The sequence below is a fragment of the Camelus bactrianus genome, chromosome 11 (assembly GCF_048773025.1).
Source record: "Camelus bactrianus isolate YW-2024 breed Bactrian camel chromosome 11, ASM4877302v1, whole genome shotgun sequence".
Taxonomy (NCBI): domain Eukaryota; kingdom Metazoa; phylum Chordata; class Mammalia; order Artiodactyla; family Camelidae; genus Camelus; species Camelus bactrianus.
In genome coordinates, this window is record NC_133549.1 from 22539682 (window position 1) to 22566806 (window position 27125).

General features: G+C 48.8%; 1 protein-coding gene across 4 annotated transcripts in view; it reads left to right on the forward strand.

The window, feature by feature from the left end:
• The window catches only part of CTBP2 (C-terminal binding protein 2), a 152460-nt gene that overhangs the window by 27000 nt on the left and 98335 nt on the right, over nucleotides 1-27125 (forward strand). For 3 of the 4 annotated variants that reach the window (XM_074373418.1, XM_074373419.1, XM_074373421.1), the window contains one exon: nucleotides 20649-20752. The gene's annotated coding sequence lies outside the window, so the exon portion shown is untranslated. Of the gene's footprint in view, nucleotides 1-19782; nucleotides 20044-20648; nucleotides 20753-27125 lie in introns of all 4 variants that reach the window. The other variant, XM_074373420.1, reaches the window with a different exon arrangement.

Genomic DNA, 27125 nt, shown 5'->3' on the forward strand with positions numbered 1-27125 from the left:
AAATAACAGCCTTGGTTTTCAGACAGAAAATGCAAGGCTCAGGTGCAGTGACTGCCCAGACCTCGGGAGAGATGTCCCTGCCTCCTTGTCATTGCATACTTTTTTTTTTTTTAAACAAAGTAGTACACTCACTGCCGTGATTTAACTTGGGTACCACTGTCAGAGTGATGACAGCATTGAGACAGATTAGAGGATGGGTGGGCATATAAGCAAGGCTCTGGAAGAGTCTGGGCACACCCTGGCCTGTATCCTGCCATCCCCAGGCACTTCCCAAGCACCCAGATATTTCCTGGCAGCCTTCACGTGAGGCCAAGGACTGTATTGAGATGAATAGAGGTGGGAGCCTGCCCTGGGCCAGAATTTGACCAGAAATCAGTGTGTCGTCTTTGTGGGTGCTGCCCCACCTGTTGTCCAGGTATTGGCACACACCAGGCACCTGTTGTCAGATTGTACCTGGCAGTCTGAGCAGGATCCAGGGGCACAGAGCTCCCCTCCTTGCTGCTTCACTCAGTCCAAGGAGCTTTGTATAGGACGCAAGCCCAGGGCCAAGTGCAGATCCATGGGCCATAGGAGGACCCTTTGAATCAACTCACCCGTTCTGATTTTTCTCGTCTTGTGGTCTGTAGCTTGCTGAAAAGAGTTTATTTTCTGGGGCTGTCACTCAAAGCATCATTTTGCACCATACCATTACGATTTTCAGAGTGTTTGCTGATTTGTGTTCATTGAAACTAAATTCATTAGGATGATGTGAAAATAGTGCTCAACTGTTTACCAAATCGGATTCTTGTTTTTGATATTTCAGTACATCATCTGTTCTCACTTGAATGTCGTGGAATTTGTTGGTAAAGTGTTATGCAGATGAAAACTCACATTTCGTGGAGGTTTTTTTTTTAATTCAAATGCATTTATAAGAATATTGTATCCAAGATGCTTGATTTACCGTTTGAAGGAGAATCTGTATGGATGTGAGGCTCTTGGAACTTGGATTGGTCGTTTGAGAGTTTCGAACATGTTGGAATCTTGATCCAGATCCAGGTGCTGATTCAAGCTGGTTGGAAACTCCCCTCTCCCAGCTCTGTCCCTCACCAGCTGGGTGACCTCTGGCAAGTCACCCTACCCTGGGCTGGGCTCCCTATCTGTGAAATTGCAATTCCCGTGGGCTGTTTTTTAAAAAAGGCTTTTGGAAGACTTCAACAAAAGCACTGTTATTTCATTGGTTTTCCGCATGTTAACATCTCTGGGATTGAGTTCTGTCATAAAATTGATCATAGGGCATAGTTTAATTGAGGGTATTTTTTTCTCTTTCTTTCTTAATGGCTCATAAGATAATGCTGGGTCTAAAGTATCTTGGACTTGATGGACATGAAAGGGTTTTGCAAACTTTTAACTTTTTGGAGTTGGCATTTTCCAATAAAAGGACAGAAGCTCAACTTTTTAAGGTGATCGGTGAGAGGCCAGTTGTGACCAGATTTCCACCTTCATGCCATACACACTGGGTGGCAACAAGGGAACTTAACAGATGCGTTTCCAGAGCTGTTGACGTCTCATTTCAGATTTGGTCCAGTGGTCAGGTAACCCTGGATTATTGTGTTCAGAGAGACCCAGGGGCCTATGCTGTTTCCAAAATAAGCCTGTCCTGAGACTGAGTCGGGGAGTAAGTGGGTGGAGACGATGTCCACTGAAGCCCTGTGCCTCCTTCCACGCTGATGGGGACTTAGTGCTGCACTGGCTGCCCAGCCGCCACCCGGGCGTCCACCGGAGACCCCAGGGCAGTCCTTGCCAGTGGAACACTGATGGGAATAGGTGCCACTCCCTGGCAGAAGCAGCTGAGAAAAAAGTGTGCTTTATTTAGTTTTCCTTGCCTCGGCTGCCAGCTGTGGAAAGTCCAGCAGAGAATATTCAGAATCCTGGGCCCCTGAATCTCCAAGTGAAAAGTTGCCCTCTCCTCAGGAACACGGATCTTTTTGTGACAGAGAAATAAGCTTGTATTGTGTGGAGCTAATACTCAGTTTGGGGTTTGCTTTTTGAAGCAGGTCGTGTTAACACACCTGATCCAGTGAGTTTAGGTGGCTGATTAACTTGATCATCAGTCCAGACCAGCCCCTGCCCCACACCCTGCTTCAGTGAGCAGGTGGCCCCTTCTCCTGGTCCCCAGCCCCAGGGTCACAGCTTTCACATCTCCATCTGCTGTGTCCATTTATTCACTAAGTCTTGGAGAGCCCATCTCCCTCCCTGCCCTTGTTTGTGGGGGAGCCTTCCTGAGGGCGGGCATCTCTGTCTCCCACCTGCAAATGACATCTGCCTAAATGCTTTGGATGCAGCCAGGTGGCCCTGAAAGTCTGATCGTCAATCTTTGGAGAAGCTCAGGGGCAAGTCTTGGGTCCTAAAAGTGTAGCTGTGACCTGGCATGGTGCGTTAGCCGTGAAAAGGTACCACTCTGATCTGCTCCTTTTGGGCATGTGATTGGCTGGTGGTCCCAACCGCATTCCAGACTTGGAATCCAGCTCCACATTCATGGAGCCTGCACCGCCATGGGCTGCTCCTGGCCAGGGCCTGAGCATGGTGGGGATGCCAGGCTATTCCTTCAAGACTTGGGTCTCCTCCCAACAGCCTGCCCACTTGGCCCAAAGATTCCCCTCTGGCCTCGAACTGCATTATGGGTGAAGATTTCTCCTCCTTCCCCATCTCCTCTGCAGGAGTCGGACCCGTGTCTCCCTCTGGCTTCCTTTTCGTGCTCCCCAGGAAGTCTCTTGCACAGTCTCTTACTGATCTTGTCTTGGCCTCTGTTTTGGAGAGCCCAAAGTAACGCAAAATAAAGTAGGCCGGAGGGACTGTGCCCAGGAATTCCAGGACCTGCCCAGATCGGAGACCTGGGATTCTGTCGAGGGTTACGGTCCTGTTACTCTGGTCTTAGAGCACAGTGACTCTTAAACATGCTTTTATTATAGCTCCCCCGCCCACCTGGGCGAAGTAGGCATAATGGAAGTGGAGTAGATGCCCGTTGACCTTTCTGGGCATCTGCGTGCTGGATTTTCACTGGGAAGTTGTGTGTGTTTTCTGTACTTCATACTTGGGTGATATGTGAGGCTGGTGGGCGCAGCCCCTGTGTGACCTGCACTGGGAACCCAACTTTAAAATGAGAAGTCCAGCTTTGCTGGGATGCAGCATCTAATGGCATCCGTGTTGAAAGTCACGTGGTATTTAGCAGCGTGTTTCCAGATGGGCCTGTGTGATCAGTTTGCTCTTTGGGAGCTATTTGTGGTCAAAAGGATGCTCTTGGGTTTGTTTTTTGTTTTTGTTTTTGGTTTTTTTTTCACCTATTTGGAAGCACTGGAACGTGCAGGATGCAAGTGTGACTGCCCTGGGGGTTTACTCTGACTACGCAGGGACCTCCTGTTATCAGCCTGCATTGATACAAATAATCCTCAACACGTCCTGGGCCTCCTTGAATTCACAGAAGTGTTCACGGCCAGAGTGGGCATTTCTTGGACGCACGCTGCTGACACACTTTGACTTGGAATGATGGCACACCTGGGCCTCTGGGAGCTCAGCTCTTGGTAGGGAAATAGCTCTGGCCACACAGGTGTTGCTGTGGTCCTTGTTGTTCTGTGGATGGATGAGTAACGGGTCCCCAGCTGGCGTGGTTTTGCAGTGAAAACACACACACACCCCGCCCTCCAAGGCTCAGAGCGTTTCTCAGTGGCAGTGAAAACACACACACACACACACACACACACACACACACACACACACACACACACACACACACACACACACACACACACACACACACACACACACACACACACACACACACACACACACACACACACACACACACACACACACACACACACACACACACACACACACACACACACACACACCCTGTCCTCCAAGGCTTGGAGCGTTTCTCAGTGGCCTTCAGACCTCACTCCGTTCCTCCCCTGAGTCCTCCAGCACGCATCTCATTACTGAAGTTGACTTTTTGTGCTTCCTTTAGTTTTGTTTTCCTTTGAGATAGAACTTGGAAGAGGTGTTAAGGGGTGGGAGTGGGGGCATGAGGTGAAATGAAATGCATTAACCTAGGCATGCCAGTCTTTTGCGCCAAAGGAACACACCCTAGCAAGATACAGAACATGCCAGCACTCCAGAAAGTTCCCTCATGCCCCTTTCCAGGCAGTCCCCATTTTTAGCTCTCTGGTGTCTCAGGCAACCCCCCCACCCCCACATAGTTAACTTTTATGATTAACATTTAATATACCACACGATATACATATGGTGTACATGTGTACACAGTATACCTGCATGCATGTGTACATGTGCAATATTACGCACGTGTGTATTATACCACATATACCACCTGGTAAAAGCTTTATAAATTCACCGTAATGCTTTTGAGATTTGGGGGTGTGTTGGCCTGGATCAGTTGCGTGTTCCTTTTTACCTGCTGTGTAGTGTGCCGTTGCAGGAAGACACCACAGTGAGTTTACCCATTCACCTGTTGACAGAAACTTGGGCTGTTCCCAGCATCTGGCTATTCTGAATAAAGCTGCAGGGAGCCATTCTTGTGCATGTCTTCTTTTAGACATACACTTTCATTTCTCTTGGGTAAATTCCTGGAAATGGAATTGCTGGGTCATACAGTAGGTGTTTGCTCAGTTAAGCAGTTACAAAGGTTGACACTGCTACCAATCGTGTATGGTAGAGGGAGCTATTGTTTAAACCACTAAGCAGCATGTTGGCTTTCTGCTTGAGGGTAGACAGTGGGGAGGGGGTGAATAGCGGGTAGCGGGCACCCTCCTCTCCCGGCTCCCTCCACCTGCAAGACAGATGCCAAGTCTCTCCATTTGCTCCGCTGGGCACAGTGGGCTGTAAAGTTTACCTGCTCTGGGAAAAGGAACCGTGCCCTCTTTATTTAGAGGGGGCCTGCTTCTCTTGGCTTTCTTTGGAGATTCAGAACACTCGTTGATTTTTCCTGGGCCATGCCTCTCCCTTCTCCCCCAATGCCCAAATACCGTGTATGCGCTCCAGTGACACAGGACAGGGAGGACTTTTGGCTCCTGGTGTTTTCCTGGTTCTTTTTAACATCTGTGCCCGCGTTTTTCATTCACAACTGACAAGCTGACTTCGGAGCCCGCTGATACTTACCTGATAGCACGTGCACTTCTAGTTGTTTCAGTGTGAGGACACTGGCCCAGCGGGTGTTCCACACAGCTCCCTGCAGAAGGGCACCCCGTGAGCTGGGCCAGCCGGGAACCAGGTGGTCTGGTTGCGCTGGCCTCCCTGGCCTCGAGGAGGCTTCTGCCAGCTTCTCCAAGTCTCTTTAGGGCCAGGGCTTCCGGAAACGTGGTTTAAAGGGCTACTGATGTGTCCTCATGGGTGGATTCCATTTTACTTATTTATATCCTCTCTTTCAAGAGAGCACTTTGAGGACACCAAAAAGGGATGCTGTAAGAGGGGGTGAGATTGGGGACAGACAACATTTTTTAAAAAGAAAAGAAGACAGGAGGGTATAGCTCAGTGGTAGAGCACGTGCTTAGCATGCCTGAGGTCCTGGGTTCAATCCCCAGTACAAATAAATCTGATTACCTCCATCTTTAAAAAAAATTTTAAAATAAAGAAATTTTAAAAAGAAAAAGGAAAAAGGACATAGAGCAACCACAAATTTCAGGACAATTGGCTGTGAACAGCTCTCTTTCTCTAAGTTTAGAGAGACAGTGTGTGTCCTTAAGCTGATTGTAAAGAGAAATGCTTCATTACAGGGGCTACAGGAGACAGGGTCCTGCCACCAACCAAGCAACAAGTGTCTGACCGGTGCCTGTGTTCCCCCAGGAAGCCAGAAGCACGGTGCTGAGGGGCAGTTTAGGGGAAGCTGTTCTGTGAGGGGCCCTTCTAACGATACCATTTGATTTGGGATGGAATTTAAAATACTCGAAGGACTAGGCCAGTTGAATTGGACTGGGTCTTTTCTCTCTTCCAAAGCTGGGTGTTTGATGGGTGTTTTAGAGACGAAGTTTCGAGTTTTACTTCCTGCCCAGGAACTGATGTGTGCGAGTAGCACTGGGACTGTTTGCTGGCCTCTCAGGCTCGGTTGGTTCCAGTATTGGGAACTTAAGTCAGGGCAGGGCCTGGGTTTGTTCTGGCTGGAGTCAGGGACTCCCAGGGCTAAGGCGGTGATGTCCATGCTTGTGGGTAAGCTGAGTTTTCAGGGTAGGTGGGACGTAGAGAGGAAGTGTCTAGAAGGCGGGTGGTGAGGTGCGTGTGGAGCCCCTTGGAGAGGCTGACAGAAGAAGCTGATCTGGGAGCATCTGAATGGGAGTTTAGACACAGTTGCAGTCACCTCTTCCACAGCCTGCTTCTCTAGCACTTGGGGTTCTGTTCCTGTTCCTTGTTGGAATTCCCGGAAGGCAAGAGTATGCCTCTCGGTTGGTGTAGAATCAGAATGGAGCAGGTAGAGTGATGTGGGCTTGGGGTATAGGTGGCAGCTGAGAAAGGGCTGTTGCCTTTAACCTCCAGGAGCCGACACCAGCTCCTCTGGATGTCTCTGTGTGTGTGTGTGTGTGTGTGTGTGTGTGTGTAGATATGCACATGTGTTTATACATATATTGGCCTCAATAAGCTTGATAGCAAGACTTTAAAAGCATCGAGGGGTGGTGGCTAGGCTGGTCATGTCTGTGGACCCCAAGTGTGAGGAGATGGAAATACATGTGGCATCACCTCCTCTTGGGAGGAGGCTGGGAGTGCGGGAACCGAGCAGAAGGGCCAGTGTGGCCAAGAAGGAGCAAGAACGTTCTGCAGAGGGACACGCCTGGCCCCACTACACATGTTGGCTCATTCATGCTCTCTGGCTTCACCGTTGGTGCCGCAGGTCAGATCTGGGCTCATGGGTGGTATTTACTGGTCCTTCTCATCCATACAGTGGGGATGGAGTTTGCCCCCCCCCAGGAAGGGAATTTACCTGAATTCAAAGAAAAAGTTCACTTCATAACGCTTCTTTTCCCACAGTCTTGTTTTCTTTCAAGCCCTGGTGACTTGAGAATTGGCTTCACGTCTCATGAGTGCCTGTTTGAAATGGAGTTAGAACTTGAGTTACAGAATCGCGGTGTCCCTGGGTAGCATTTCTCTCCCGTCCCCATGTGAAGTTGGTTTCCTAGGAGCGAGGTGACTTGCCTAAGGTCGCATGGTTGGACAAGGAGGAAGGTGTTGCAACTGAGGTTGCCCAGCTCTGGCTTGGATCTGGGCTTCGGTTGTGAAGTGTGTCCCACCCACCCCGGCCCTCTCCCAGGCTGCCGCTGCACTGCAGTCTTACCTACAAGGCTTCCCCAAGTTGTGCGGGCATGGTCCTGGCCTCTCCTTACCTCCTGCTCTGCCAAGTGCAGCTCCCCTTCTCCAGAAAGAGTGGCAGTGTTGGGCTGGGTCGGGCGTCTCCTGCTTGGTCTCCCCAGACCTTGCCTTGATGCTTCTTCAGATGTTCCTAGGATTTTCCTCTGGCATTCGTTGGCGGTGGGGGTCTGACTTGCCCCTACTTCATCAAATTTGGGTGAGATACAAAGAGAACTGGCAGTGGAAAGCCCCTCTCCCCCAGTCTTAGCCTCTGAGAGCTCTCTGCTCCTTTGCTGTCATCTCTGCTGGCTCTGAGATGACTTGGTGTACTGAGGCTGAGCAGTTAAGGAGCACTTGCATCTCCTTTGGACACTTGGTGTGCTACATGCTCCTTACCCACACTTAACTGACTTGAAGTCATTTGGTCCATTTTCCCTGCGAGCACTTGAAGTTTGTCAGGTGCTAGGGAGTCAGGCTTCACTCTGCTTGCGTTCCAGTGGAGAGGCTGCTTACCTTTGCTTTTTACAAAAATGACTCTTGGTACCTTTTTTTTTTTTAACTTTTTTTATTGAGTTATAGTCATTTGACAATGTTTTGTCAAATTCTAGTGTAGAGCACAATTTTTCAGTTATACATGAACATACATATATTCATTGTCACATTGTTGTTTTTTTTTTTTTTTTGCTGTGAGCTACCACAAGATCTTGTATGTATTTCCCTGTGCTATACAGTATAATCTTGTTTATCTGTTCTACATATGCCTGTGAGTATCTACAAATTCTGAAATCCCAGTCTGTCCCTTCCCACCTCCCACCCCCTTGGCAACAAGTTTGTGTTCTATGTCTGAGTCTGTTTCTGTTTGTATGTATTTATTTATTTATTTATTTATTTATTTATTTATTTATTTATTTATTTATTTAAACATATGAGTGATCTCATATGGTATTTTTCTTTCTCTTTCTGGCTTACTTCACTTAGAATGACATTCTCCAGGGACATCCATGTTGCTGCAAATGGCGTTATGTTGTCTTTTTTATGGCTGAATAGTATTCCATTGTATAAATATACCACATCTTCTTTATCCAGTCATCTATTCATGGACATTTAGGCTGTTTCTATGTCTTGGCTATTGTAAATAGTGCTGCTTTGAACATTGGGGTGCAGGTGTCTTTTTGAAGTAGGGTTCCTTCTGGATATAAGCCTAGGAGCGGGATTCCTGGGTCATATGACAAGTCTATTCCTAGTCTTTTGAGAAATCTCCATACTGTTTTCCACAGTGGCTGCACCAAACTGCATTCCCACCAGCAGTGTAGGAGGGTTCCCTTTTCTCCACAGCCTGTCCAGCATTTGTCATTTGTGGACTTTTGAATAATGGCCATTCTGACTGGTGTGAGGTGATACCTCATTATGGTTTTGATTTGCATTTCTTTGATAATTAGTGATACTGAGCATTTTTTCATGTGCCTATTGATCATTTGTATTTTTTCCTTCGAGAATTGCTTGTTTAGGTCTTCTGCCCATTTTTGGATTGGGTTGTTTGTTTTTTTCTTATTATTATGTCGTATCCTTGGTACCTTCTTAAAACAATGGAGACACGGACCATACTGTTCTCATCAGAGTTCCCCAAACAGTTGATGTTGACAAGGTTTGCATTCCATAAAGTTGAGAAGAGGAGGCCTCGAGTATAAGGCTTATCTGTATGTCTTAAGCGTTTCGGAAGAAAGAGCTATCTGTGCTCTGTGTTTAAATATAGCATGGTGTTTGCCACTGAGTTGGAGAATAAGCAATTGAATATGTAGGTCATTGACTTGGGAGAATGAGTCCTGGGTTTTCTTTGCATCTGATTAACACTGTCTTACAATTGGGCCGTTGATGCGATGCCAAAATTGGTTACACAGAGTTCAACAAGATATCTGGGAGGGCCACTGTAGGAATCACAAGAGAATACCTTTGCCCCCTTAAGGCGTTTAGGGGTGTGACTTGGTGTTGGGCCCTGTGCTTGCAGCCAGCATGGTGGCTCGAACCACTCTGGAGTGTGGGGCGAGCGGGCTTGGGTGCTGCAGCTCCCCCAGCACATGCCTCAGGAGCAAGAGGAGAGGGCGATACGTAATCAGGATAAATGCCAGCGGTGTATTTTAATACGTGCTTGATTCAGAACGCACTGTTTGGAATTGCATATTTAAAAGGAAACTGCCGTCCCCTTTGGAAGGTACGTGACATTTAAAAGATCTGTAGCAGGAGACAGGTTTGACAGCTTCGAATTATATTTGAAAGAGTTTCTCTTTTAAGAGAGAAAATGATTACTTCTATTTTAAATGTCATCACAAAGACATAAACATGTTTAATCAAATTATATATTTAATTTATGTAGAATGTAATTTTTATTCCCGTGGAAGAGTCGCTGGTTATTTCTTTATCAGCTTTGAAGCGGGGCAATGTCGGTGATTTGAAGGCAATTCAGCTTTTTGAGTAAATGGCTATTGAAGGCTTTAGGGAATCTGAAAAAATAGTATTAGGATTGAAATATTTTTCGTCGCTACACTTGTACCTAATGGCACATTTTCGGGAGAGGGAGGTACTTTCATTATTGTCACTGGGAGACGTTAAGGATAGACTCCTGTTGAATGGACTGAAAGAAGTGTGACCCTGAAGACGGTAAAGGTGCAGCAGCAAAGATGCTCCTGTAATTTTCTCCTTTTGGCTTCTTTGAATCGGCAGGGAGGTACCAGGGAGAGCTCGGAGTGACTGTGCCAGCACTCCTTAAAAGGGAGGACAGAGACAGAATGCTGCAAAGGCCCTGAGGTTGATACAGGGTGATTAAGTTTTGTCACAAAAGGCTGGTGTAGAGTTCTGGGGCAGCAGCAAGGCCTCCAGGCTGCTGGAAAAGCAGGAACGTAGCTTTGTGGGTCATTTCGGGCAGGTGGCTCGCTTGGCCCTGGTAATTGGCTAGGACACTCCAGCTCCAGAACTTTCTCTGAGCAAGCAGGATGTTGGAAGGTGGCCAGCCCAGCATACAACCGTGTGTGTCAGCCAGGGACGGTCTTGGCCTGTTCCCGCCTGCTGCCTGGAGTTTGGATTGAGCCAGGTGGGGTCAGGGAGCCCTGGGGTCCCCTGCCAGTGTGCCCACTCGCCCACACGGACCAGCCTTGGGGGCTGGTTTCTCTTGTCCTCTCCAGGGCTGTCTGTCTGATGTGACCCGGGGAGCCGTTGGCATCTGGCAGCAGCTGGGAGAGAGGAATCCAGTCCGACATGGCCGTTCCCAGGAAAGCACTTACGTAGCAAGCATCTTTGCCAGCTCCAGAAGAGAAGGTCAGGGTTTGGGAGCCCTACGTCCAGGCTCTGGGGCAGGACAGACTCCAGGGCCTCCAGCAGCCAGAGCTGTTCCCAGTTGAGTGAGTGACCGTGTCAGCAGGCTTGGCTCCGCCTGGCTCCTTCTTGCAAACACTGGTCCACCAAAGAAGGGAGGTACTCCGTTTTCTGGTCAACATGAGCCAAGCGAAACAGGCAAATGAAAAGAATAGGGCAAACCTACTTGTTATTTTTGTAACTAAGCTAGTTATTTTGAAGTAAGCGTAGACTCATATGTAGTTGTAAGAGAAGTAAGACCCTTTACCTAGTCTTCCCCCACTGGTGACATCTTGCAAAATGATAGTGACAATAACATGACCGGGAAATTGTTGTTGATACAGTCCACAGACAGGATTGAGATTTCCTCAGTGTTGGGTGTGTGTTCACTTCCATGCCATTGTATCTTGTGGAGGTCCTAGTGTGTACCACCACGGTCAAGACACAGAACTGTTCGTCACCCCAAGGATCTCCCTTGTTGCCCATTTATAGTGATGCCCACTTCAGGCGGCCCAGACATTCACTGCCAACATACGTGGTTGTAGACTGGGCTGGCTGGCTTCCAAGGCCCAGCTTACTCAGAGAAAGTTCTGGAGCTGGAGTGTCCTGCCTCCAGCCCAGTGCCTCACCCTGACCACCACTAATCTGTTCTCCATCTCTGTAATTTTGTCCCTTAAGAATGTTACAGAAATCGAATCAGATGCTGTGCATCCTTTTGGTACGAAGTGTTTTCACTCAGCACAGGTCCCCTTGAAATTCATTCAGGTTGTCATATCACTAGCTTGTTCCTTTTTATGGATGCGGACAATTCCATCCCAAAGATTTTTGACCCAGTCTTAGCCTAGCACACTGGGCAAGAGCGCAGCCGTCGTGGAGACCTGAGCGTTGCAGGATGACTCTTCCTGGATGTCAAGAGGAACGAGGCAGCTCTGGTCTGTGGCTTAGCCTGTCCTGTTTCTCAGCAAATGTCCGTGGGGTGATGTTTGAAGAAGGTTATGCCATGATGGCTTGGCTGGTTTGAGAAACCAGCAGAAGAGCCCCCCTTCACCTTGTGGGTTTTGTTCATCTGTGTTGTGTGTTTTTGCTTAGCGTACATAGACTGAGACAGAACTTGGGATAAAGGTTATTGGATTTTTGATGTTTTATTAGCAGTCCTGCTATGACAGTGACACATGAGGTTCAGGACTGGCGCACAAGGGAAGTAAAGACTGTGTGAGCATGAGCCCTTTAGGAGGAAGGAAGCCCCAGGGGCTTTGGCATGCTTCCATGAGAACTGTAAAATGACTCGCCCTGAGAATCTAATTTTGCAGTGAAAAATTCAAGCCATTGTTCCTTCAGAAAGCACATTTGCACTGTTTGAAACATGTATGTGTGTGCATTTGCACGTGCATCATGAGTGAGGACAGCATTTCTGAATTATGCATTTATTATGCAGTATCCAGCATTTATGAATTCTTACAAGGGGGCGGTTTCCGTATCAGGGACCACCACACCCGGGTGGTCTGAACCGTGGTCGGATGTGAAGGGGCTGTCCTGTTGTGCGTAGCAGGCTGTTCTGGGGAGGCTTCCCTGTTCCTGGATGCGATCCTCTCTAAGGTCTTACCTGGCTCTGGGATTTAAGACTAGAATTTGTTGCCTCTAGAAGAAAACATATTTTGGACCCATGAATTTACTTTGAGTCAGACCCTTGGGGTCTTCACTCATGTTTGTGTTTGTGGAGTGTATCTGTGTACAGTCCTCTGTAACATGCCCAGCCCTGGAGGTGGATTTTAAAAAGTAAAAAGTCGTTCTTGTGGTGCAGGTGCAGCGGCTGGTCCGTGTGATGGCAATGATGCGCTTCATGTTAGACTTAAATCTCCCCTGAACTTGTAGGTTCAGGTTGGAATAAATTTGGTTTGAAATAAAACGGAACCTAATCTCCTTTAGGCCCTTTCTCTTCCCAGGATTCTGGAGTCTCAAATTCACCCAGTCAGGCTAGGAAAGCATTTGTTAAACAGTAGAACTGTTGACAAATATTTGTGAAACATTTGAGTGCTTCTGGTGCTGAGTGATTTCTTTACCTGCCGTGGTGTCACGCGTCACCTCACTGTGGCCCCACCTTCAAGGTAAGAACGGTCACATCCTAGGTTCATCGGTGCAGAAGCTGAACTGGAGGTGAGGGAGCTTTTCTAGGGCCCCTCGTGGCCTCATTCTGGTGCTCTTCACTGTGGCTTGGTCTCCAGGTTCTCCGAGTTAAAGATCACATTCCGTCCCTGCGCACGTGGAGCTGACCAACTAAACCAATTACAGGCCTGGCCGGTGCCGTCTGCAATGCATGGAGGGTTGTGGGGAGCAGGGGCCTGAGGGGCTGTTACCTGGCTGAATGAATTTTCCCCAGCTTCCTGCCCTGCTCATGGCGTCCCTGATCAATAGCGTTGATGTCTGAAGCTGGTCACTCTTCTTGTGGGTAATTCTTCAGGGCTTGTGGACTCGGTCATATGCACATTTTATGCCTTTCTCTGCTCATTTCGTCTGCAGTCTAGTAGTCTGTGGCCAAGAACTTGACTGGAGCCTGCTGAGTCCGCCTTGCCTTCATCCCGCAGTGCTGCAGGCCCTGGGAAAGGACGGGTTTTGAGCTCCCCCTGGGATTCTCCCAGGTTGATTGGCCACTGGAACTCGGCTTTATGCACTGGACTCCCCAAGAGGGATACCCTATTTCTACATTGAACTTGCATGAGAATGGAGGGTCCACCTTCCTTCCTTTGAAACCCACCTTGGTAGTGTAGCTGTTAATTACGGGCTTAGCTCCTAAATGGCGCCGTTCTGCAGTGATGCTGCGGCCGGGAACCCAGGTAGCAGCTCGCTTTCTGCTCCCTCTCCTGACATAGGAACCCCCATGACTTCACCGTGCAGTTTCCAGATTGGGGGAAATCTACTCTTTGCTGAAAATGGAGGAAAATAGGAAGATGAAAGTAGTACACAATTTTTATGATCTGAAGAACTTATTTTGAAAATCACCATTTATCTTAGCATGGAGAAGTAACTTCCTGTAACACTTGCTGTTTCTGTCTCATGCATGTATGTAGACACTAGAAAATGAACTTCACTGTTTAAAAAATATTTTAAGTTTTATATGTAAGATTTGGATTCTATGTTTTGTATTTGTTTTTCCAATTAACCTGTGTTTCCTAAGTTGTGAAATATTTTTGATTTTTTTTTAAACTAAATAATCTGTTGAGATGCAGGTATCATAATAAATGTAGGTAGAACCTGATAGTTGTTCGTATCAGGAGAGAGTTAACCCAACTGTTTTCTCTTTTGGGGCCACATCTTAGATGGTTTCTTATTTTTATGTAAATCTTGACTCCTGATGACTCCCTAGGGGAACAGTGAAGTGGGGGCTGCAATCTAGCCTTTTAGAGAAGGTGCCCCGTCCTCCTCCCACTGAAGCGGGTGGGGCATTTGTTGCATGGACTCTTCAACATTTTGCTGTCATCCGTGGCTTTAACGTTAAAGATTGTCAGCTTTCAGGTTTCAGTCGCTGTGCTAAGCATCAGGAGACCCTCTGCCTACTGTCTGACCCTGTGCCCTTGGTCAGTCAGGGTGTCAATGGGGAGCCTGAGGAAAAGGAACTTAGACAACACCCCTTCTGTGCCCTCTGCACTATCAGGGCCGAAACCAAGGCCAAGGCGTCCTTTCAAGATGCCCCACTGCTTAGTGGCTGCTATCAGCTGGGCTCTGTTCTTTGGCCAGCCCATCTCTCCTTCCACTCCTGGCAGGTTCCAGAACCTCCCCTTAGAGGCGCGTGTGCCTTGCCTTTCTGGTTCAGTTACTATTTGGAGCTTCTAAGGGCCACCTCCTCGTGTCTCTGATTTGCTTTGTGGGTTTCCACTGCCACTGCCCGGTACGTTGGGCTGAGACATTGGCAACCAGACTTCCCTTTGAGCCGGGCTGATTTTAACGGGGTCCTCCCCCCGGAGAGGGTGCCTCCCAGTCCTCTGGGCATTTCAGAGTTAATAAGGCAGCTTCACAGGGGTGGGGACACAACCAGGCTTCTGTGAACAGGGGGTCAGACTGCCCAGACCAGCTGCCTTCACTTCCCCGGCCAGCTGGGCAGTCTGGGGAGTGGGAACGCGGCCTGAACTCACAGAATGACGTCGTGTATGGGGGCTGCTGCTGTGGATCCACTTTTTTTTCTTTCAAAACTTGGCTCGTCATGTCAGGCCTGATTTGCAGCATCCGCGTAGCGATTTGTTTTCTGTGTTCATTTTTCCAGTTGTTTCCAAGCACAACCTCCCACCCCCACCCCGCCCAGTTTGGCATCCTCTTGCCCTTGTTCATTTCTCCATCACTGGAGCCACTGAGAACAGAGCGTTTCTCCAGGGGGTTGAAGCCCAGCTAATGCTGCAAGGCCAGGCTGCTCCTGGTCACCTGGCCCATCTCAAATCTGCTGGCTCTGGAGGGCACAGAAGTAAAAAGCTGAAAGACAGAAGAGGAATGGACAGATTAATTGACTACATCTGAGACAACACTGAGAAAATATCCTATTTTGTTTTCCTTAAGAAAGTGGCAGAGTTCCAAGACTTCCCTTGCAGTTTTCCGCTGGCTGTCCTTATATTTGAAGACAAGAGTTCTGAAATCTTGGCTGTTGGGCCTTTTCACGTTCTTAAAACTTAAACCCAGCTGAACATATTTAATATTACAAAATTTCCATAAACATTCTCTCTACAAAGACTGTATGTGAAGTTTTTGCCTGGAGGGCATTCTTATTGAAGTTGAAACTCTTGGACGGGGTTGTGGGGGGTAGTAATGAAATGTTGGTTTGACCCTGTCTTGACAGCAGTGTGGCTATATAGGGACATGGAAGGAGTTAGCTTTCAGGGTTTACCCCCCTGAATAAAGGATAATTGTTTCCAAGCTAATTAACACGGCGTGTTTATTATCAGGCAGCACTAGGCGGAATCGACGCCTGGAAAGGGATAATGTGGCTGCGCTGAGGTGAAGGTATCTGAGATCGCGCTGTGTTAATTCTGTCTCATCCAATGTGCAGAGGGTGTTTCCCTCTTCGGGGGATGATCTGGTTTCCTTGGTTTTCCCAATGTGACAGCCAGTCCAGAACTCCACACTGCTTCATGCCTGATGGGCTCAATCTTTCTAGGGGTGAGTTAATAATTAAAGGCTGAGCAGGCATAAAACTCATGGGGAGGGAACGGTGGGAGTCGGGGCCAGGGCCACCATCCCAGGCGATCTGGGTTTCTGCCATCACTGTGTCGGCCTGGGGTCCTGGTTAGGGGCAGATCATACGTGCACATGGGGGTTGGCGGGGTGCCAGGATGGGGAAAGGCTGCATCCCAGGAGCTGCCAGCCCCTCCTAACCCCCTTGTTGCTCAGAGATGCCAGTCTTTGCCCCCTAGCAGCCTCCAAATGTGCAGCTCTCATCTCCCAACCCAGCCTAATGCCAACCTGTGTCTGTTGGGGGTCATTGTGCATCATAGTGGGAGACCTGCTAAGCGTGGCCAGGTGTGAATCAGGAGGGTGAGGGGAAGGGGCCCAGGCTGCTCAGGTGTCCCTGAGCTGCTGCCTGTGGCCCTGAATTAATGCCTGGCATGCTCTGTCCAGGGGTGTCCCTCTCTGGCTAGAAGGACTTCTTGCTGACAGAAGCAATGGGATTTTAGGGGACAGGCATTTGGTTTCTCTGTGGACCTCTGGGTTCCATGTCTACTTGAGGTTTTTCCCTGCCCGCCACCCTTGAACTTACAGTTGTGAGTACTCGCTGTGGATGCATGGGAAAGCCCCTGGTACCCACTTCCCATGCCCTCATGCCCTTACCATGACCCCATCACAGAGCGTCACCCAGATCAGTGCCAGGGGCCAGAGTCTGTGGCAGGAGGGGTGAGTGGGTTGACAGGGGGCTTCCTTGGAGCCAGGCCTGCCCTGGAGCTGAGGCTCAAGTTCCGTGTCTCTGGATCCCTCCTGCAGCAGCCCGTGGGCTCCTTCCGAAGGCTGGTCCCTGCCCTGGGGCTCTTGTTGGCAGCAGAGTGTCCCAAGGTGGGGCCCTGTAGCTGTGGGAGGACTGGCATGAGTCACCTCAGCGTGGCTCAGTTGTAAATTTTATAACAACGGGCGCCCTCTTGAGAGGGCCGGCCAGCAGCAGCCGTGCCAGGAGAACATTTATGAGAGAGAAGGCTGAGTCTCGGGCTGGGTCTGCACCCAGTCCCTTGTCCCTTTTCTGAGCACAGCCTCGCGCAGGACTCTGACCCAGGCGAGGGTGAGGCCACGCTGCTGGCAAAGCACGTGGGTCCCTCCGGGACCTGGTGAGGAGCACTGGACTCTCACACCAGATATGAACCGTTCGTCTCATGGTTTGGGCAGAGATGGGTTTGATGTCAGCAGATGCTGATGACGACAGACTTGTCCTGGAGTCACGTGCCAAGTCTGATGAGGGCTAGCATCCGCGTGCTTGCCGTGTGCAGGCCCGGCGCCCAGCGTCCCGGGTCAGTGCTTTGGAAGGACCCGCTCACCTGCTCCCCTGTGGTGCAGATGCCGTCTGCTCCACCTCAGTGGAGGCAGGGTCCCAGGGTGTTCGTTCGTTCGTCACCTGGCCCTGTGGAGCCTGGATTGATTATTCTCTGTGACATTCTGCTAGCTCCTTTGTCCCTTCCCAGGAGCCGTCGATAGCTGGAAATTCATGATTGCCTAATGGATGATTCTGTGAACTACTTTCCAGGTTTCTTTTGAAGTAGTAAATGTGAATGGGGCTCCCTGGATCCGAGAGGAGCTCAGTGTGAAGGGAGGGTAGGACCATGGAAGATGTGAGCAGGTTCCAGATAAGCCTGGTGCTCTTCTGGTGCCTGGGCTGCCTGCCTCTGCACACAGGTGCCACCTGAGGGCCTCTCTCCTGCTAATAAATGTCCAGGCCAGGCCTCATTTTTGCTCACTGGCCAGCCTGGGGAAGAGGAGGCCGAGGCACTTCCCTTGGAAACAGCAGGTGAAGAGCCCCCCCCCACTGCCCACAGCAGGACAGAGGACAGCATTTTGAAGCCTACATGACCCAGATGTGAGTCCATCAGAGCAAAGAGTACAAATAGGGTTCAGGCCGGCCCCGAGCGATGGTAAGAACTGGCACAGCAACGCTTCAGATGCAAGAAATGAACCAGAGTGAGTGCAAGTAAGTGGGCACTTTGTGATGCCTGCACTGGCGGGCGGGGGCGGTGCTGGGGAGCCCAGGCCACGCTGCCTGTGTGCCTCCCTCCTCTGCCTGCAGTCTGGATGGTGGAGAGCCTCCTGGCCCGGCACAGAGCAGAGCACAGGAGCCGTTCTGAAAGAGGGAGGAGTTCAAGCGGGGGCAGGACTGGTCCTCCTGAAATGAGCCAGGACAGAGCCTCTCAGGCCCCCTCCCAGACCTTTTCAGAGCTCGTCTCATTCAGTTTCAGAAAAGTAGACTTACTAACTGCATAGATCTGAAAGGAAATTTTCACAGCCTGACTTCACATAAGAAGAAAGTAAAACTCCGGGTGGTGGGGACCCTTCTAGGTGATGTGTCCTGAATGATAAGTTTCATCTATGAAAGCGCCAGGACCGTGGCCTCGTCCAGGCTCTGGATGCGGCTGTCGTCTGCGCCCCCACCGCCAGGCTGTGGTGGGGGGCGGGGCTGTGCCCATGTGCACACCCTGCTTATCATCATCGACTATGGGTGCAAGCTGTCTGCCAAGTGGTGCTTACTAGATGCACCCAGGTTGACCACACAGACAAAAATAGAAGCCCCTTGCCTTGGCTGGAAGCAGCCGACTTGGAGCTGACTGGCCTTTACTGGCCCGGTTGCTTGTTGGAACGGCCTTCTTAGGTTCCTGTGGTGGCTGATTTAGAAGCGCTGGTGATTTTAATCAGCTAAGTCACTTCTGTGTCTTGTTGTATACTCCTGGAAGTTCTTAGAGAAATCCTGCCAAGAAAATTTCCCCTGGCAAATCTGCGGGGCACCGCTCCCCGTTCTGCTGTCATCAAGTATCTACTGAAACAAGTGTTTTTGAATTTTTAGCCCTTCTGTAGCTCCAGTCTTTTTAAGTACTTCTTTCCACCTTCAGGTAACAATGGGCACTCACTTTAAAGATTCTGACAGTCTTCCAAGCTTTTTAATGTTCTTAATCCACTAAATAAGCTGTCACTGTTCGCTTAGGCCGTCTGCAGGCTTTTCCAAATTTGTGGCTTGAAATTCCGTACAGTGTCACCTCCTGCAAGGCCTTCTACACAGGCAGAGTTGTCTGTTCCCTGCTCAATTAATTTTACTATGAAGTTATCTCAAGGAAAGAACCTGTACCCATCACTAAGATTACGTAGATGTAACACGTTACCTTTGTCTTCAGACCTTAGTTTAAAAGAATGATACAGACATGCCTCTACAGATGCAGTTAGTTCAATATTTGATTTCCCACGGTGTTCCAGATATGGAGAAATCTGGAGATGAAGAACGTGTGATCAGGACGTTTGAACGTTTAGAGACTTGGAGATGGGCAGAGTATGTTGCAGCCTGGCAGTCAGCAGTGATGGTGTCACAGAAGATAGGAACAGGGTTTTGAAGGGTGGATGAGAGTTTGCTAGGTCAGCTCTCCCTGCCTCCAAAGGATGGTTCCTCGGCTGCAGTAGGTATTTAGTCAACGTGAAGCTGTAATGTGTCATTAGAGGCTTGGGACTGTGCCTCCCTTCCTGGCACTTTAGAGGCTGGAATGTCTCCGTTCTCCCCTGCCCGCCTCGCTCCCTTGAATTGGAAAGCTTGGGGTGAAAGGTGGCGTGGGGGCACAGGGGGAGTGAACTACTTCTTGACTTTGGGTATCTGAGTACCCTGACCCTAGAGGCCACCCTTTCTGTGCTGTCGATTCAGTCGTGACTGTGAAGTGGGAGCCAGCTGATGTCAGAACCTGGCCCCTCCTTATGTTAGAGAGAGGGCCGGAGTATGGTTTTCTTTTCAGTGGTTTGACAAGTCAAGTGCAGCTGGGAAACTGGATACAGTCCTTTCATACATTAAAAGAATATAATAGTCTACCATTTGAATCCTGATTGACTGTAAGGTGGGCTCGGAAGTGGTCAGGGTTGGCTGCAACAGTTCGTTTCCGTGAAGCGTACCTCTCCTTCCTCAAGGGACTCGAGAAAGATGGCCTTAAAACACCACTCTCCAGGTGCATAGCAGCTCCACTGTTGAAAGTGCGTCTGTCCTTCATGGGAAAGGCACAGAAAAGACACCTGGACATGCCTGCCGCCCAGGTGGTTGCCTTTTCTGTCAGTCCCAGGAGGAGTCACTTCTGCGCCCGCCTCTCCTCCAGCTGTGTGTACAGGAAGTGGTTCAGATAACGTGGATGGTGCCACGTATTTCCTCGTCGGTCCACGTATAGTAAAATAAATGTGAGTGCCGTTTAATGCATCACCTCATTTCATATTGCATTTGCCAAGAAAGTGCAATTTTATTGAACATTAGGATTGAATTCTTAACTGAGTAATCAATTTCAGTAGTAAGTTAAAATGCCTTCTATTAATGGACAACTGTGGCCGTTAATCAGAGTTACAGTGGATTAACAGTTGTCAGCATTTATGCTAATAGCACTTATAAACCATGGGCTTATGAATTGCACTTTATAATTCCATATTTCTCAAACAGTTGGTAATACTTTTTGCTTGAAGGCATTGATTGTTCTGTCCCTCTGCTGGCTACTTGGAGATGTAAAGAAGTTAAATGACATTTTCACGGTGATGACACAATATCACCTTCTGGTTTTGCACACTTGGCTTTGTGTCAGAATAGATGGAAAGGGTTCATTTGTTCTGGTCCTCTGCTGTTTAATTTGATCTGGTGTGTGACTAAAGCAAGACAAATAGTATTTTTAATGAAACCATTTAATAACCTCTGGTAGCTTAGAATCGAAGGCACTGGAAAAATGCAATTAAAGGATGGCTAGATGTAAACAACCAAAAAAAAAAAAAATCACTGACCCAATTCATTTTGCTTTCAGGGTTTCATCGCTTTGAATGGTTTTGAACCAATGAAGCTGGATTCTCTTAAAAAGACGGACAGCCCATCGTGTGAACGATAGAGTTTGTGGACAAATTTATATTGGTGAGTTCTTATAAAATATCTCCAGGTAAAAGTTCAGGGTTTCTAAAAAAAAAAAAAAAAAAATCCCCCTTGGAGTGTGTTTTCAATTAACTGATGACTGTGGATCCCGGCAGCCTCTGGGTATTTCACTGGGGCGTCTGATAGTGGGATCATATTGATTGTCTTTCAATTAATTGCATCTGGTTATTTTCATTTATCAAAAGCAAAATACATGTAATTAACCCTGAAGCAGTATAGTTGAGCGTAAAGTGATTGTTGCTGCTGCCATAGAGATAAGTCAACGGAAATTACGCTACTAGGAAACTCGAGTCAGAATGCAGTCGTGTTAGGACTTCTCGACATATTAATTACAAAGAATAAAAGTGAATTAGGGAAGTAGTCTCACACCACCCCGAGTGGCTCGAGTAAAGTGGTAGATGGACGCCGCTGGGAAGGAAGCCGCTCCTGATGACAGCGCGTCTTTAATGGGCGAAGGTTTTGAGAGTTACCAGCCTCTGTGAGGTCTCGCCCGTAGAATGATTTTTGCATGTGGTGTCACGGGTCAGGAGTGTGGGTGTGCGCCGAGGACAGCATTCAGTCGTCTGCGCCCATTTGGAGTACGGTTGAGAAATAGCGATGCCAGTTCCATCCTCCCCCCATAGCAAGGGCTTTGGGGGTCCTGAGTTTAATTTCGGCAAGCCCTTCGCCATTTCCCACAAAACCTCGATCTTACTCAATGTCTCAAAGTGGCAACTTCTCATAAATGATTGATTTTTATCCTGCTTGGGGAAAAAAATGTTTTCTCCTTGAGCTGCCAACGTCATCTTGGAGCTAGAAAAAAAGAGTGTGTGTGAGCTAGTTTCCTCGGTGCTCTTTCCGTCAAACCTCTAGGCTCGTTCCCTGCAGTATTGAGTGGGACAGACCTTCAGGTTTAGAGAAAGGTCAGATTCACCACTGCAGCCTTAGGCCTGGCTTCCCTCAGTGCTGCAGGTGGCTGCCTGGGGGGCCAGGCTGACCCTCGGCCTGAACCCACTCAGCACAGTTGGTTGTGGCCCAGGGAAGGATCTGACCATGTGTTTTCCTCCCTTCTCCCACGGAGGAGGCTTTGTTGCAGACACGGGGGCTGCTGCCCAGGAGCTGGGCCCATGGGTCCTGCTCACCAGCAGGTCACTCTTGGAGGCCTTATTTGTGGATTGCGTAGTTGCACTGATATGTCCACCAGGCCCCTGCCTTTTAAGATGTAATTTGTTGTGAAAGTCCAGAAACATTCCCAAGAGTGATCTAAGAAGTGTTGCCCGACCAAAGGCTGCACCAGAGCGTGCAGTTCACAGAGGGTTATTTATCAGAGAGGACTCTGTAATCTTTGAACACTTCTAAGAATCTTTGCATTGGGGCATGGGTCTATCTATTAGTAAGTCACGATGGCCACTCTTAACCATATACATTCTATTTTGCCCTTTGAGGCCAACTTTTCTTTTCTGGCTCTCATTCTTATAAAAGAAACCTTTTTTTAAAAAAAGAAGAAGCAGCCCCTGTGTGTAGGAATCTGCCTGCCTGAGATTCTCGGGCAGGGATGTTGTACAAGTTCTTTGTGGGCCTGGGGTTGGTAGAGTGTTCGTTCCGGGATTGAGTACTAGGGCTGAAGATGTTTTTAGTGGGTCACAGTGATGAAAACCCCTCAGCACCCCCGACAAGCACCCAGTTCTGTGTCCAAGCACTGGCAGTGCCCCATCCTCGAGTCCTTCTCAGAAAGGAGCCCAAGTTCACCTGCTGGTTGGGGAAGCATCTTGGCTGGATAGCCAGAATTTAGAGAGGGGTGCTTGGTAATTTTATAGGCACTGAGGGTGGAAAACTGTTTCTCTAAAGAGAAAAACATGGAACTGCAGAGTATACGGATGAAATGGACTTTTTCATTTGACTCAACCTAATCATCAAACCACTGCGGGATCCTGTTCATCACTGATCTCCATCTCGGAGAGAGGAACATTGACATTGCATAAGTGCATCCAATATCAGAATGAAATTGCAGCACAATTCCTGATGTCAGGTTTTCCCTGAGCACCTGGCACGCTCAGACAATTGGCCTTGTACGATGGTTCCAAACACTCAACGTGTTTTGGGCATAATTTGGGGTCACAGTTTTTGACAGCACTTTGGAAGAGCTTGAGAGGCTCAGTATGACACTGGCGTTGACCGTAATTGGAGCTTGGCCGTTACCTGGAGGATGCCTCGGGGCGTCTGCGACCACACCCACGTTGACTGTGGCCCTGTTAGCCCGGCTGTTCCCCAGCACCAGGCACCCTGCCAGTAGGTTAACCTTTGTCCCTGACCACCCTTGTGTATATGCACAGGGTGGGGCTCTTACGTGTCCCAGGAGCATGTGTTGGCTCTTGGCTCTGTTCTGTCTCGCTCATCACTGCCTGGTAAGTTGTACCCCACTTTTTTGGTAACTATTCACACAGCCCCACCTGTAGTCAGTACATAGCAACACAAGAGGGGTATCTTGAAATGCAACCCCAGGAAGGGACCCACATGTTGATTTCAATCTGGTGGCTCACCTGTTGAGATCTCTGGTTTAGACTTTGGGGGGGGGGGCAGAAGAGAAGGAAATAGGCCAAAAAAACCCCCAAATTCATGAAAAGTCACAGTCTCAGGATGGCAAACCTGTACGGTGCTAGAACCATTTATACGTCATTTTTGTCCTCTTAGTATATTTGAGTGTGTCCTTGTGTAATTTTTTTTTTGGCGGGGGGAGGAGATAATTAGGCTTATTTGTTTATTTTTAGAGGTAGTACTGGGGACTGAACCCAGCACCCTGTACATGCTAAGCATGTGCCCTACCACTTGAGCTATACCCTCCCCCTCAAGTGCATCCTCATTTAAAAGCATTATATTTCTGTTATTCTAGACCTGACATTCTGGGTTGTGGCCTTTTCTTTTCATAACTTCAGATCAGATATTTTAGCTTTCTCCCCCAGAGAGACTCATTTTGTCCTCACTAATGAGTGACAGCACGCTACATTTCAGTCTGTTGCATTTTGTTCTGTTTTTACTGTCCATTCTGCACGTTGTTACTTGTCACAGTGAAAACTTAATGTGCCCTCTGGTTGGCTGGCTTCTCCTGGAATCGGAGTTAGTTCTCTGATGGTTCAGATGGATCATTGTTCTTCTTGTGCCATTTTGTTAGTAAGCATTAATATTTGCAGCGGTACTGAGTTACCTGGTAATTTTCACAGATGTGTCGGGGGAAAATAAGAGCTTTTGGCTCAATGTCTACAACTAAGTGGAAATACAAATCACAACCCTTAGCTTTTATTCTGTAAAATGATGGTGAAGTGGCAGTGGCTGTGGTTTGGCAAAGACATGACAGCGAATCCGGCTGCCTGCACCCAGAGAAGCTTGTGCACTGTGTTATTTTGACAGATTGTGATAATGATGTGGGAGCTTGACCTGCCTCACAAAGCCACAGAGAAAGGTGATCTGTGGTTCCCCAGGTGCTAGTGACTCAAGGCAGGGCCTTGCGAGGTGTCCTACAGGACCAGGCTATTGTGATCTGAGTGTGGCTTTAGTGGGCCGGCGGGGCTGGGTGAAGTCATCTTTCTAGTCCTTTAAGGCTTCTGCTGCATTTCTGCCAACACAGCTTTCTTCCCCACAAAACAGAAGGGAAAGTATTCCCTCCCTGCAGAAACAGGTGCCTACACCTTGCAGTGGGTCTGACTGCTGATGGTTGAGCAGTGGAGGTACTGGGTCATGGCTACGCTGGTCCGAGTGCACTGGCCTCTGAGCATCCTCTTGCACTCTCAGCCTGCCCTGGTCATCGCTCGTACAGGGTTTCCAGCCAGCCTGCACTGGGGACGTGCGATCCTGCTCCAGTTTTTAGGCTAGAGGCACAGCTGCCAACATCGGAAACCACAACCTAGAGAAAGATACGCTGGGCCTTTCATCTCCAGGGGACCTCTAGATGAGAAACAGCCAGGATGCCGAGGTGGGGGCGGTGGGGAAGATGCTGCTGGAGCCTCAGCCAGCTCTCTGTGGAGGGGGAGGAGGGGCCCAGCTGGAGCTCTGGGTTCTTGGTTCTTGTTTATGTTTATGTTTTATTCCTGAACTGCAGATTCAAGCTCACATAGGAGCCCTTCTCCAGGAGGTGTTGATTCAGCCCTTGTCCTTTCCTCCTGAGAATTTCCAGATCTCAGCACAGCTCCTGGGCAGGACCAGAGAGATCATGCATCCAGTCCACTTGTTCTGTTTTCGCAGTCTGTCCTTGTCCTGGTTACACGGGGCCAAGCCCCTAGCCCCTGAATTCTGCTTGGTCATTTTCTGCTGTGTTAGTGATGCTCCCCACCTCCCACCCCTCAAGACTGCTGGTCCTAATCAAAGTTGAATCACCAGCCACGGTGGCTCGGAACTCTGTCATCCATGTGTCTGGAATAAGCAAGCCTGCCTGGACGTCCTGGGGTTCCTGGCCAGGGAGGGTCTCTACTGAACTGTGTTCCTGCTCGAGGGCCCTGCATGAGGAGGGGATGGGGGGTTCTTGCAGCGCTGTTGGAAAGCAGTGGAGTCGTGGCCCTCTCCTGGCGGGGCCGGGGTTGGGCCATGACTGAGCACATCATCCAGCGTTTCTCTGGCACATACAGGGGTGTGGTCCTCCCTTCCCAAGGTTCTGATGACCTGGGCTAAGATCCCAATTTTCATTAGTAAAAAAATTGATGCTGAGATCATATGCCAACACAGGGGGCCTGCGAGTAGACCTGGGGCTCAGAGACCTACAGTGTCACCCCAGACTCAGGTTTCCCGTTGTCCCTGCTGAAATCCTGCAGTCAGGTGTCTTGCTTTGCCAGTATGCAGGGTCCCTCTGTAGTGATGACTCTGTGGGTGATGGCTCCTGGGGTCCACAGCTCTCTGGAAAGTTTCTGGGCTCATGTGCATGACGGAATCGGCCCCTGCCCCAAGCAAGCACTTGGTCCACGTGAAGGGGGGTGCTGACCGTGGGCTGCTGCTTATCCCCAAGGGTACGGCTGTGTGCAGAGAAAGCCACTCTGTGGCACCCGAACAAGCTGCAGACAGGCATTCCAGCCCCTGGTCACCCCGATGGACAGAGGAACAGCAGCCCAGGTTACAGGACAGCTTATTCTCCTGAGACGGTGGAGCGTATGTGCGTGGGGGGTGGGGGGGGTGGGGGGAGGCGACGGCCTGCGGCAGGGTAGGGGCCGTGCTTGTTGAAGGAAGTGGTATTTCATGTTGACTGTAAGTTTCAGATTGAGGATGTATCAGTCAGTGTGTGAGTGGGTGGGAGCTGAGCTCTCGTGTAAAAATGTTTGGGTCTCAACCAGGCATTCCGGGTGTGATTAACGGGAGAGCAAGAGGTTATTTCTTTGAATAAATATTTTTTGTTGAGCATTTATGTGTTACCGCTGCCACTGTAACTAGCATTTCTAAAATGCACGACACCAATAACATCTTTTTACAACATAGTCTTAGTTTTAGGTCATTTCAGTTGTACTTCCATCTAAGTTTTTGTGGCAGAACGTACCCCACACCTCCCCAGGTTCAAGTGTGAACCTGGCATTGCTTTCAACTTAGCAGCAACTCCCTCACCTTCACATGCTAAGGAAATACTCCGCAGTACAAGAAACAGCCCACGTGATCCTGGGTACTTCCCCTGACTTCTTCATCGTTTAATTTCTGGATCCTGATTCAGTGCATTTTCTAAAGTGAAGCTTTGGGAAATGGCTGAAATTCTGCATCCACGGTGGAGGCTGTGTCCCCGAGCCCGTTGCCTATGGCTTCCCCCTTCCCCAGCATCCATCTAACACCCAACTGAACACATTTGCTTTATTGATTGATTCATTCATTTATTTTTGGCAAACTTGGCAACTCCCACCTGGCCCCATGCTGTTAAAAATAAAGTCGCCTTGGTTAACTGAATGCATTTGCAATTCATTCTTTCCACGTAGCAATTAAGATAATTCCCTTAGACTTGTACCAGTTAAAGATAAATAGGGGAGGTTTTAAAAGAAAATGCTATGTAATTCATCAGTTTTTGTGTGTGGGCAGATGGGTAACACATGAGGGTATCTGCCATGAGCGGAGTCCTGTGTGTGGAGTTAAAATGGGACATTTTTCTTTAGTTCTCTAAAGCAGCAGCCTGATCAGTGACATTTATACATATTTCATGATACGGTTTCTTTAGGCAGAGGGAGCAAACAAATCAATTTCTCAGCAGTATACTGTTTAAAGGAAACAGCAGCAACCTGTGGGTAAGTTGCAGAAGCTGTTAAAATTAATTATATTCGGCAAAAGGATAGAGCATTAGGGGGAAAAATGCTAATGTGCAGGGGTGAAAAACACAAGCCATGGGTGAGTAGCAGTTCCGAGCATCTGATCTCAGTGTTTC